Source organism: Antedon bifida, chromosome 9 (assembly GCF_963402885.1).
Source record: "Antedon bifida chromosome 9, ecAntBifi1.1, whole genome shotgun sequence".
In the NCBI taxonomy this organism is placed as follows: domain Eukaryota; kingdom Metazoa; phylum Echinodermata; class Crinoidea; order Comatulida; family Antedonidae; genus Antedon; species Antedon bifida.
The window spans coordinates 15644399-15656781 of record NC_136234.1 but is presented as its reverse complement, the minus strand read 5'-3'; the positions used below and the strand labels follow the sequence as shown (position 1 = coordinate 15656781).

At 33.5% G+C, this 12383-nt stretch overlaps 2 long non-coding RNA genes across 2 annotated transcripts; both read left to right on the top strand.

Annotated features, from left to right (window-relative positions):
- The first annotated feature begins 1 nt into the window (after position 1).
- LOC144852840 (uncharacterized) lies at positions 2-2786 on the top strand. The gene is made up of 6 exons (XR_013614345.1): positions 2-99; positions 1060-1084; positions 1308-1361; positions 1816-1890; positions 2019-2123; positions 2275-2786. It is a non-coding gene; the product is annotated as an uncharacterized LOC144852840 (long non-coding RNA).
- A 572-nt stretch (positions 2787-3358) lies between these two features.
- LOC144852839 (uncharacterized) lies at positions 3359-11976 on the top strand. The gene is made up of 6 exons (XR_013614343.1): positions 3359-3501; positions 9004-9028; positions 9361-9414; positions 9600-9674; positions 11072-11176; positions 11592-11976. It is a non-coding gene; the product is annotated as an uncharacterized LOC144852839 (long non-coding RNA).
- Positions 11977-12383: the final 407 nt, after the last annotated feature.

Below are 12383 nucleotides of genomic sequence, written 5' to 3'. Positions count from 1 at the left end.
GGCCAAGGCGGACGTTTGCAGCAGCAGTACTTTTTACTTCATCTGCAGCTAGACCTAGCTCAAAATAACCATGCCAGTCGCAGTTAAAGTGTTATACTGGTGAGAATATATTTTACTATCTGGGCTATACCTACATACTAACTAGGATAGGCTAGGCTGGTCATGCATAGTAGCTTGAGCCATCCATTAACTATAGATTAGTAGGACGAGGAGCATCCATTTTCAGAGCAAAGACCTTTCTTAATTGTGTTGGGACATGAATTGAATGAGATGAGATTAAATCCATACTAGTAGCCTAGATAATTTGGTGCAGAACTTATTGGTAAACTAGTTAGATAGAGTGGATACTGTGACGTATTTATTCAAATAAACACCTCCCTCAAATAAATAAATGGTACCTTTGTTCATTTCCTCGAATAAACGCCCCGGGGCCTTTATTTATTTCCTCGAATAAACGCCCTGTCACATGCATATACACAATATTGTATTACAACATTACAATATTTTTAGTAGAATTCATTTTCATCTCTACTTAGGTTTTTGTAACTATATAGTAATTAGCATTGTCTGTTGTTAACTTACAGGTTGAGCCCGAGGTTGAGAGGATTTGTATTGTGACGAGTTTAAACAAACAGGAAATTGAATGACTTGCCTGACAGTTTGAGTTAGTAGTAGGCCTACTGAGATAGTGCAATTTAATTCAATTCAGAGGGATGATGTATAAACTATAATCAGCTTGACGGGATAATTCTAATTTCAGATCTTCACTTAAAGTAGAAAAAACATGTAACTCTTCCCTGATAATACTATCTCTATGCATAATTATGCTGTATAATATACTGTACACATGTGTAGTGTATTTTATTTCTTGTATGTATCATGCATTAATGGAATAGTGGTTAAGTTTAGTTTGAATCAGTCCAAGCCATCTCCCAAACTGAATTATAAAGACATTAGTTATTAACAAATATTTAAAAAAAAGCACTGATCAATGTAATAATTTAGATTTTTATTCACAGCAAAAATTAACATTAATGTGTTTTGTCTTGTTTTTTTCAGTGGTGGGTGAGGGTACGGTCCCAGGGTAAGTACAGACTTGACCAGCATAAAAAAATAAACATCGAGGTACAGTACATGAATCTATGTACAACACATTTGTGTGTGTTAGAAAAAGTGACCATTAACAGGTACTAGGAAGTAGCTCTTAGAAAAAGTAAATTTACGACAGAGCAAATTACTCCTACAATTATTAATTATATTCTCCCTACATCGGTTGGTACTAAAAACTAATTCTATTTTCTTGTTAGTACCAAAAGCTTCGTTGTGAGCTTGAGGACCAATATGGAGATGATGTTACTATGGTAAGTACTATAGAGTGTAGAAATACAATCATTTTCATGTGCCTAGCTTACCTGGATAAACCTATAGTAGCCCTTGCTCCCTGATTTAGAACTAAACAAAATTTGAATACTGTACCCCTTTACTGTAATGGACTAATCCACCAAAGACTGCCTCAATTCATGCCTGTAATGTATTATTTTTGTTATTTTTAGAAGTAGGGACAAGTAAGGAAATTTAGTTATACACCGGGCATGCATACACACAGGCTTACAATCTGATGTTTGAATTAAATGATTAAATAAATGAATCCATCAATTCCATTCTTATTACAAAAAAAAACTAATGAATATAACAAAAATGCTATATTGAACCAATGTTAAAGATGACAATACCAGATCACATGGTTCAGTGAAAAAGGCGATAAAATTACATTTGAGTTTGTTTTGTTATTATTTAACTTCTATCTTATTTTAGGAAGGTGAAAGCCTACCAGGTACCACCGGGTACTTGGAGGTGTCCGTCAACGGTAAACTGATCCATTCCAAAAAGGTAAGCGTGTAAAAAATATACCCTGTTTAGACAGGAAGAAATGTTAAGTGTATCATACAATTGAAGTTGTTAATATAAGCCATGATGTAATTAAAAATGTGTCCTGTTAATCATTAATTTTGTTGCAGAATGGAGATGGTTACATTGACAGCGCTGTTAAGTTAAAGAAGATCACTGAAGCAATTGATGCGGCTCTGAAGTGAGCCCTCAATGTATGTATCAGAAACATGAAGGTTTGTTAATATTTGCATTGATAATAGTTCTGTAGTAAAATACAAAAGTGTGTATTTTGAAGTTGAATTAGTATATGCATAATTTGAAAGCCTTTTCAGCACAAAGTTTTTAGGAACGCTGCATTACAGTATATATTTTGTTTATTTTCAGTTAAACAGCCAAGATGGAATGCAATCAGACTTTCTCTGTATGATAGACGTGATTCAAAAGTTCACAAGACTAGGTCACATCCTGATGAGACGAGTCAGTTTGGTTGAATTATGTCATCGCCATTAGCTTCATTCATTCATTCTTTATTTCATAATCAAATGTACATATACAGTATTACATTATTATACAAAGCTCTTAACTAATATAATATACAATACAATAATAATACAAAAGACCATGGACCACAAACTGGTAATACATGTACATTAATTCATACTTAATGCTTACAAAATTAATTAATACATATTTAAGCAATATGATCTAGACATGCATTTAACCTTATCAGAACATTTACTAAACTTCCTAGCAATAGAATTTGCTCTTATACTCAGTGATCTATTATGTCAGAGGTCATTGTTATAAGCTTTATGCCTTAGTACAGTATTACGGATTTTAAAATAAGACTAAGAGTACTTAACTAATTAGACTAAATGAATGTGAAATAAATATTAAACATTTGATGTAAACCCAAAATCGTAGTTTTTTATTTTGAGGCAGAAAGGCAAATTAAAATTGACACAGATGAGCGGTAACACCGTAAGCAGAAAACAAAAATATAGAATCGTTACTTCTTATGACCATTTTTACATAAATTGTGGAGCAGAACTGCACTTGAGCAGAATATGTGGGACAAGCTACACAGTTTTCTACATACTGTTACCGCTCGTCTGTGTAAAATTAATTATTGGCCTTATAAGGAGGTTTTTTTAGTACAGTATCTTCAAGATTCAAGACATTTTATTATTGGTTCACTTTAAAATGGAAATGTTAATTTTCTATTAAATTAAAGACTAAATAATTATGATTTAAAATTTGAATTAGTAGAAGGCCTAAAGGTTCTGCTCAAATTTTCAAAGTATTATATTTTATCATTAAATTTAAATAATAATACTAATAGCAGCAATTATTGCATGTTAGCTTATGATACCATAGTTTACAGGATGATAAGATAAGAGCTGCATGTTTTTTGCGCGTTTTTCTGTATGTTAATTACCGCCCTCTATTATAGATTTCTTCACAGTCCAATGCACACACACTACGCGACGTTTTTCGTAAAAAGGTAATCATTCAACAATCCCCAGGGCAGGTATTTGGACGTCACACGTAAGATACCTAATTTCAGCTTAAAATCACCATCATGCCAGTTGTAGTTAAAGTGATATACTGGTGAGACTATAACTTACTTTGGCCCTTCTTTTATATTCCGTCATTGCTTGATTTACTAAACTAGCCTACTGCTGTAGTTATTAGTAGTAGTAGTAGCCTATCTATATATAGTATTAGTTATAGTAGTTAGGGAATTTTAGGTCAAAAAAATGCCAATCTGTGAAATAATTATTAACAAAGGTTTTTCAGTGGATTCATGTTCTAATGCATCCCAAGTCATCCCAAAAAATTCCTCCATGAATTTTGACCTGGGGAAAGGGGGTCATTTTGAGGTCAAAGGTCATTTGGTGTCAAATTAGAGATACGCCTGTTATTGTTTTAATAACGTTGTGAATTTTGAATGTACCTCATTTTATTTAGTATCAAATGATAGCTTACTAAATTATCTTTATTTTGATATATAGTTATGTAGGTATATATTGGGTTATAGTATGAATTTTGGTCAATTAATACTAATTTATAAGCATTTTTTCCAAAAAAACAAAAAAATTATATTTTTTACACCAGAAAAAAAAAATTAAGCTAGCACTCAATGGTAATGAAACTTCTCTAAAAATATCTCTCCAATATAATGATCATGTGTAAAAAAATTTGAATCATTTGATAGTTGATTGTGGACATGGGTGTAGATTGAAGTTATTGAGACTAAAACTGAGAAATATCATGTTTTTCATGTACTCTGTACTGTTTATCATGTAAACAAAATGGCCACTATTTTCATACAACATGCTATATTGTATTGAGTTAATTTTGGTGTCAAATTGTTCACAATGTATATGTTAATATTAGTTCTAATAGAAAATTTTTTGTAAAATTGACCGGAAACCCCATTTCCACCAATTTTGACCTTTGACCTCTTTTCGCCATATCTAAGTAACGGCAGGTCGGAGAGCATTAAAACTAGGAGCAAATTGTTCCCAATATGTATATTTATATTCAGTTTAACAGAAGATCTTGCTTGAAAATGACCGGAAGTGTGGTTATTGACCTTTGACCTCTTTTCGCCATATCTAAGTAACGGCAGGTCGGAGAGCATTAAAACTAGGAGCAAATTGTTCCCAATATGTATATTTATATTCAGTTTAACAGAAGATCTTGCTTGAAAATGACCGGAAGTGTGGTTATTGACCTTTGACCTCTTTTCGCCATATCTAAGTAACGGCAGGTCGGAGAGAATTAAAACTAAGAGCAAATTGTTCCCAAGATATATATTTATATTCAGTTTAACAGAAGATCTTGCCTGAAAATGACCGGAAGTGTGGTTATTGACCTTTGACATAAATTTATAGTTTATTTATTCTAGTATTACTTTAATCACCCATTTTTTTAATGAAATTTTAACCTTTGACTTGTTTTTCTCATCTAAATAATGACATAGCATAGAGAGTTGGAACTAAGCGCAAATTGTTTATAATAGATATATATTTATATTTAATCTAATGGATTATATTGTTTGAAAATAACTATACAAGAAGTACATAGAAGCCTCTCGGGATGGATTTTAATTCAAAGAGGTGATGGGGCGGGGGTGTGTGGTGGTTGTTTGGTAACATATAATATTATATCTTAATTTAAAGAAATATTTACAGAATGGTCAGAAGTTATTGGATAACATAATACAGTGTTAATATGTCTCAACCAAAGTTAAAATTTGAGCTGCAGACCACCTTAAAGATTTAGTACTTTTTCCCACATAGACCGATGCAAGGGACCCACAGTTTGATCTACATGTTTCCGATTCAAGGCCAATTTATAGGCCATAGAGTACCCAAAAGGTTCATTTGGGCAAATCGATATGAGTTCCTTAAGAATCGTATGTAATAGCTTTTTCCCATATGGTCGAATCCATATTATAAGACAAACAGTTTCATCCAGATATCCATGTATCTTCAATAAAGGGCATGTATGGCCATAGAGAATCCGGAGGTTACCCCTGGTTCATTTTGGCAAATCCATATGGGTTCCTTAAGGATCAGGGTTGCACAGATAGGCTGGAATCCACAGTTTTACCCGATATATTTCTAATACAGGGTCTTATGTAGCCAAATGCATTGATCTGATACATGGGCCAAAATGTAGAACTGAACATAATCATAATAATAATATCCTGGATTTATATAGCTCCTAATATTGTGAAACCTCTAAGCGATGTACACAAACTAATACGATTAAATTAAAGGGATTCCAACCATGGCAAAAATAAAACCCAAACTGAAGTAAGGGGATACGCTCTTGTCACTAACCAGAGATCGGTCTAATTGAACCTCGGACAGCACCAGTTGTGTCTCGGTCATCCCGGACTTGGGCGCCTCCTGCCCTACTTAAACTAGATCTAAAAAAATCTAGGTGGCATGGAAAAGGAGAAAAAAGGGGAGTAATATGCTTTATTAAACAATATATGTTAAAAAATATGTCTTTTAAGAAGCCTCTTAAAAAGAGCCATTGACTGTGCATCTTTAATGCAGTTTGGAAGAGAATTCCAAAGCATAGGAGCTGAATAAGATAATGCACGGTGACCATAAGATGGTCTTTACTTTAGCAGGAACAAGATGATTCTGAGAATTGGAACGAAGACTGTGAAAACAGGATTGTGGAGTGAAAACACGAATAGATTTATATGTGAGCAGCAATATCTTGAAGTTGAGACGCTCCTTCACAGGAAGCCAGTGCAGTTCATGCAGGATAGGTGTTATGTGGTTCGACACACTATACAGGCAGCACTATTTTGTAACATCTGCAACTTTCTAAGCAGGGTCTTGGGCAGTGCGACATGAATACTGTTATAGTAGTGCAGACGTGATGATATAAAGGCATGCAGAAGTCGTGTAGTTGTTACCCTATCCAGAAATCTACAAATTAGACCAATCTTCATAATCCCAACCATAGCAGAACGATGGCGTTGATGTTAGCATCCATCTGCAAGTGGGAATCCATGTAAACCCCAAGATTTCGAACTTCTGGGGATGGCTTAAGATCTAATACAGAAGATGGTTGCAATGGCAGAGATGATTTAATATGGATAAGCATACAGTAGAGAACCACGGAAGGGTCTAAATAGACCTGCTGTTGGTTCATTTTAGGCAAATCCATATGGATTCCTTAAGGATCGAGAGTGCACAGGCAGCTTTATTCCATGAACCCACATTGTCATCCATTATATTTCCAATATGGGGCTTTATGTAGCCCCAGCCACATAGTGAACCCAGAAGGTATCCATGAAGGACCTGCCCTTGGGTTAATTTGGGTAAATCCATAAATGTTCCTTAAGTATCGAGGGTGCACAGGCAGATTTATTCCATGGACATATGAACCCACATTTTCATCCCACATACAGTATTTCCAATATAGGGCCTCTTGTAGCCCAACATAGAGAATCCAGAAGGGTCCATGGAAGATCGGCCCTTGGGTTCATTTGGGCAAATCCATAATCAAGATCAAGGGTGCATATTTAGTTTTATTATAACTATTTACCCCATATTAATTACTAATAGTAATACAGGGCCTTATGTAGCGCACCACATAGAGATCTTAAAAGGGTCCTTAGAGGGTTCATTTGGGCAAATCCATATGGGCTAGGTTTTTTTTAGTTTATCCTGTTATGAGACAGACAATATGGGAAATGTTTGACCCATGTCCATTACAGAGCCGGTATGGCCCATGGATATAGCATGTGAGATTAGGAGGAGACAAAATTAACTTTTGGGATAAGGGTACTTTATTATACAATAACAAAATATGTGAGGTCAGAAGACATAATTAACTTTTTGGAATAGGGATACATTATGGGTGTGTGTGTGTAATAGTGTTTTGTTTCCAACCTTAGTTAATATATCCCACTCAGACTTGCCTTTTGGACTTTGCCACCTTCTTTTGCTTTCTATTTTTTATTACACAGAATTGAAATTTTGACATTCTTTTAATGATTCTCTGATTAAAGTTATGATTTGTATGTTACATTTAATTTTTTTAAACCTTATTATTACGTTTCATTGTTGTTCTTTATTATGTTTCTATTCTGCAATTGAAGGAAATAAATGTTTATTTTGAATTTATTATGATAGGAGAATTCAAATATGTAATCGGGCTAAATGTTTTTCAGCATTAAATAAAGCTTTTTTTGAGGAAAATACCATAATAAACAATTTTTGGTAGAATAGGCCTACTTTATTAATATATATGAATATGCCCATAAGAAACATTAAGTCTCTACGACCAATGGTCTTCAGAATACAGCTTCATGACCATCTAAGGTCATGATTTTCCACCATTTCTAATTCATTTTTTATAAAATACTTTATTACAAGTAATATAAATATGCATATAAGAAACATTTTGATGCCAAAAGTAAGTCTCTAGGACCAAGGATCGCCGAGATGTGTTATATGCCTTAAAAGGTCAAAGGTTATTTTCCACCATTTCTAATGAATTTTTGAAAAAATACTTCATTATAGAAAATATAAATATGTATATAAGGAACATTTTGGTGCCAAAACTAAGTCTCTAGGACCAAGGATCACTGAGATACACCTGTTATATGCTTAAAAGGTCAAAGGTCATTTTCCACCATTTCTAATGAATTTTTGAAAAAATACTTCATTATAGTAAATATAAATATGTATATAAGGAACATTTTGGTGCAAAAACTAAATCTCTCGGACCAATGGTTACCGAGATACAGTGTCATATGCCTTGTAAGGTCAAAGGTCAAATTTAACCACTTTCCCCATCTCCTAATGTCTGGAGGAATTTTTTGGTGTATATTGGTATGTGATAGAGTATGAATCTGCAAAAAAACCTTTGTTAATAATTTTTTCACAGAAAAATCAAGATATTCCCTAACTATAGCTTCTTCTATGCTTTTGGTTTTTTGGGAGAGGCATTGCTCTGCTGCTGGGGCTGGGTAGGCTACCTTAATACCAAGGCCCAGCCGAGGTTGTTTAGCCTAGTCCAAGTAGCTCGACAGTAGTTTTGTAAGTACAGATAGGGTCTTTTGTGAAGAGACATTGAATGTATTGTAAGTTTGATCAATAACACAGCACAGGGTTATATTATTTTAAGCAGATTATTGACTTACAATTTACATGCCATGTCTTTACAATGGGTCTGTACTGTAGACAGTGTAACTGATTAAATTCATACAGAGACATTGTACATTATTGTCATTGCATTTTCTATTAATTTCCTTATTTTTAATCTTCACTTTTTTAAAGCAGAATATAATAGCATGTGATAATACATAACATAAATCAATATACAGTATACTTTAAGCAAGTTCCTCTCTCCAAAACATGAATTTGCAAAACAAGGAAGGCCAGCTCTCGCATACATTGATGTACTGGAGACGGATACTGGTATGCAGAGAGAGGAACTGGCTGTCATTTCAGTTAGCAGTTAAAAAACCATTTAAACATTTTTTTAACCGTTTGTTCACTTCAATCTGCAGAAAAAGTATAAAAGTATACAAAATTTAAAATTATAATTTTTTTAATTTTTTTTTTTCAGTGGTGGGTGAGGGTACGGTCCCAAGGTAAGTACTAGCCAACATTCTAAAAGCTAAACATCCATATAGTACCTGTACTACAGCCATTTTGTGTGGGCGCCAAAGGCTTATTTAAGAAGAAGTGACAGATAAAATACAGTAACTAGGAATAGGTCTTTAGGGAAAGTGAATTTATGACTAATTAACTCCAAATATGACATTATCTACAATGAACATAAAAATAAAGATAAAAATGATACAATGCAGTAATAAAATATCAAACAAGCTGGTCATTAATTTTGATAAAACTTTTAGTATGATCTATCCTCTGTCTTAAATGCTCTACATTAGTACTTAAAACTATAATTCTATTTTCTTAGTACTACAAGCTTCGTAATGAGCTTGAGGACGATTATGGCAATGACGTTGCTATGGTAAGTACAACATTCAAAGTTTATTTTGTGCCTAGCTTACTGTACCCTGTAGATAAACCGATAAATAGCCCTTGATCTCTTGATTTAGAGCTATTATACAAAAAATACCCCTTTAATTAATGGACTAATCTGCAAATCTGTAAAGTGCATTTTGAACATATTAATTGAACCCGGTCTTATTTTAGGAGGGTGAAAGCACACCAGGTATCACCGGGTACTTGGAGGTGTACGTCAACGGTAAACTTGTCCATTCCAAAAAGGTAAGCATGAACAAAAAATGATTTGTATGTACATTGGAATAAATGTTACATGTCTCATCATAGAATAAAAGTTAACTTGATATAAGCCAATGGTGAAGCAAGGCAATCTAACAACAGGATGCTGAGCTCCGGAGATCAAAGGGTTTATCTGTGGCTGTGACATGATCAGTTCCACACTCCTTAACACCGCGGAGAATATGTACATAGCCTAGTACAGTACTGTTGGTATTTGTCGCAGCCAGATGTAAGATCAAGGAACTGTTTACGAGTTTCTATCTGGGCGTGGCGAGCTCAGCAGTGTCCTGTTGTTAGATTGCCATGGCTGAAGTAGTGCTCTTAATAATGATTGGCGTTTACTGTTATTTAAATAAATTATGAGAATTGATTATTTTTAATATAGTGTACTACTTGAAATAAAGATCAATCTACCTCTTACCAAAGAAAATATATTAGTAACTCAAATTAAAAATCGGTTTTGGATATGTATGGTTTTATACAAATTTATAAAAGATTCCAAAGTATTTGTACAAAGTCATTCAGTTTATTTGAACACTAGATGATACTCAACGTTACATTACTGTATTTCACAAAGTAAGCAAAACATTCATATTGAAAATAAGAATCAATGATGCATTACTGTGTAGCTGCCTCAATCTCCGTCTACACTATCAAAGTTTATGTGACAAAAAAATGTGATGTGCCCATATAAGAACATGATGATGTCATACCACTGCCATATTTGGGCATATCATTACCATATTTAGGCACACTTTTTTGTCAAACTAGTTTGATAGTGTAGACAGAGCTTAACAGCATACTGGCAATGTCTATTCTTTACTTTTGCATCCTTACAATAGTTAAAAATTACTATACTCTATTGGGTGAGAGAGTCAGGCACTCGGGGAACTCTTTTATGGCCATGGCTGTCCCAACATATCCCTTCATTTGTGAGACAATATTAAACTTTTTTTTTTTATTAAAGAGGCCAAAAAAGTCCCGTTTTTCTTTAATGTTTTGGTTTCTCTCTGTCATGTAACAAGCCCCATTTGTCTTCATGAGGGATTACCCTTTGTCTTGCTATTTTTGTTGAATAGGCAGATATCTACTTGTAGTTTTTAGAATAAGGACAATTACGAAATGTATGAGATCAATCTCAAGTGACAATAGTATTAGTTTTCATTTATTCATTGTCAAACGCAGTAACATATAGTACATGGTTTGAAATTATTTTTGTTTGTTCAAAGTTAAAAATTCACATAAAAATGACTGTTAAATCTACATCAGAGCCTATTTTGATTGATGGCCAAGTTATTATTAGGTTGGTAATTAAAAATCTCCTGTAGACTTAATTCCAAAACACTTCATGAGTTGTTAATCATTAACTTTCATTGTTAAAGAATGGAGATGGTTACATTGACAGCGCCGCCAAGTTAAAGAAGATCACTAATGCAATTGATGCGGCTCTGAAGTGAGCCCTCAATGTCTGTATCAGAAACATGAAGGTTTGTTAATATTTACATTTATAATAGTTATGTAGAGAAATGGAGTTGTGGCTTGGTGGTTATGAAGCTTGGCTACCAATCCAAGGGTCCTCTCATGTCAGGATTTTTTAATGAAAAATTACAACTCCACTCCCAAAGACTTGTAATAAGACTTTGTTTATGTAGAGCATCTTGTGTCAAGTTTGTCTTGTGAACAAGATTACCACCATTAAGAAGGATAGTGAATCCTTGGCAATTTGCCTAAATAAATAAACAAAACAAATGTAAAATAAAAAATTGTGTATTCAAATTTTGAAAATCCTTTAAAAAGACAAATTGAATTAGTATATAATTATATGTGCATAATTTGAAAGCCTTTACAGCACAGCAAGTTTTATGAACATTGCATTACAATATATATTTTGTTTATTTTCAGTTAAATAGCCAAGATGGAATGCAATCAGACTTTCTCTGTATGATAGACGTGATTCAAAAGTTCACAAGACTAGGTCACATCCTGATGAGACGAGTCAGTTTGGTTGAATTATGTCATCGCCATTAGCTTCATGCCTTAAGCACTATCTACACTATCAAACTTTATGTGACACAAAAATGTGTTGTGCCCATATATGGACATGATGATGTCATATCACTACCATATTTGGACTCATCACACTTTTTTTTTTCAAATTAGTTTGATAGTGTAGACAGTTCTTTAGTACTGTATTAAGATTCTAAAATAAGGTTGCGGTTTTTATTTTTATTACCTGGAATATAAGTTAAACCCTATTTTCAATTCAATTAAACTACTACTGGATTTATTTATTTTCTCAATTGTGTAAACTACACACAATCATTTATTTCTTTTCTCAATTGTGTAAACTACACAAAATAATTTATTTATTTTGTTTATATATATATACAGTATTGAGTTAGTAGACCTAAAAGTCCTGTCTAAACTTTTCCAAAGTAGTAGCATCAAATAATAACTAGACATGAAACTCGTCACTTTGACGAGTTAGTTATCCGCACCACGACAAACGCCACGTGCACGTCATACGTTGGAATATTGCACACAGATAAAGATTATGGCATTATGACAAGAACTGAAGAATATGACATGCTGTTAGTGCTGAATTTTGTGTCATATAGTATATACATGCAAACAGTATAAGCTGTATACATATTACATACAGTGTAGAATAGGTGAAATTACGGGACCCGCCAT